The sequence below is a fragment of the Panthera tigris genome, chromosome B4 (genome assembly GCF_018350195.1).
Source record: "Panthera tigris isolate Pti1 chromosome B4, P.tigris_Pti1_mat1.1, whole genome shotgun sequence".
NCBI lineage: Eukaryota > Metazoa > Chordata > Mammalia > Carnivora > Felidae > Panthera > Panthera tigris.
In genome coordinates this window covers 75,882,002-75,883,719 of record NC_056666.1, presented here as the reverse complement: position 1 = coordinate 75,883,719, position 1,718 = coordinate 75,882,002, and positions in this window count along the sequence as shown.

The window sequence follows — 1,718 nt, the reverse complement described above, 5'->3', positions numbered from 1 at the left end:
CCTTGACATTAGTCTTAGCAATATTTCTTTGGACCTGACTCCACAGGCAAGGGCAACAAAAGCAAAAATAAACAAACGGGACTACATCAAACTAAAAACCTTTTGCACAGTGAAGCAAACTATGAAGAAAATGAAAAGGCAACTTTACTGAATGGAAGAAAATGTTTGCAAATCCTATGTGTGATAAGGGGCTAGTGTCTAAAATATATAAAGAACTCATACAGTTCAACAGCAAACAAAAACAAAAAAAAATCTGATTTAAAATAGGCAGAAGAGGGGGAACAGGGCAAAAAAAAAATTAAGATAAAGTGGGCAGACAGTCTGAGTGGACATTTTTCCGAAGACCTACAGATGACCAACAAGCACATGAAGAGATGCTCCACATCACTCATCATCAGGGAAATGCACATGGAAACCATAATGAGATATTACCTGACACCTGTCACAATGGTTATTATCAAAAAACCAAGAAATAACAAGTGTTGATGAGGATGGTGAAAAAAGCAAACACCTGTACACCGTTGGTGAGAATGTAAATTGGTGCAGCTACTATGGAAAACAGTATGAAGGTTATGCAAAAAATTAAAAATAGAACTAACATATGATCCAGCAATTCCACTCTGGAGTTTTTATCCAAGAAAACAAAAACACTAACTTGAAGAGATCTATGCACCACTGTGTCCACTGCAGCACTATTTACAGTAGCCAAGATATGGAGCGACTAAGTGTCCACCGATAAATGAGTGGATAAACAAGACGTGGGGTGTGTGTACGTACATATATATACAATACATATACCCATATACATACAATGGAATATTAGCCATAAAATAGAATGAAATCTTGCCACATGGGACAATATACATGGACCTTGAGGGTATTATGCTAAGGGAAATAAGTCAGAAAAAGACAAATACCCCCATGATTTCACATACATGTAGAATCTGAAAAACAAAACAAACAAAACCAGACATAGATGCAGACAACAGACTGATAGTTGCCAGAAAAAAAAGAGGGTAGGGGGGTGGGCAATAAGAGTGAAGGGGATCAAGAGGCTTAAATTGCCAGTTATAGAGCAAATAAGTCATGAGAATGTATTGTATGACATGGGAAATACAGTCAAAAATATTGTATGAACTGGGACGCCTGGGTGGCTCAGTCGATCAAGCATCCAACTCTTGATTTTGGCTCGGGTCGTGATTTCACCTGGTTCGTGAGTTCGAGTCCCACAAGGGTCTCCACGCTGACAGCTCGGGGCCTGCTTTGGATTCTCTTTCTCTCCCTCTCTCTTTGTTCCTCCCCTGCTGTGCTCTCTCTCTCTCTTTCCCTCTCAAAATAAATAAACTCAAAAAAATTGTATGAACTTTAGGGACAGATGGTAACTAGACTTATGGTGATCATTTTGCAATGTATATAAATGTTGAATCACTCTGTTGTACACCTGAAATTAATATGATTGTATTTTAATAATACTTCAAAAAAATAAAGTGAGCTTTCTTAGAAATGAAAACATATTCATAAAAAGATTTGCACAAGTTTATAGTAGCCTTACTCATAATAGCCCCCAAACTGGAAACACCCAAATATATATCAACTGGAGAATGGATAAACAAATTGTGATATATTCGTACAATGGAATATTGCTCTCCAATAAAAAGAATAGACTCACTTTAGTCAAAAACATTACTAAGCTAAAGAATATAGACACAGGGGCGCCT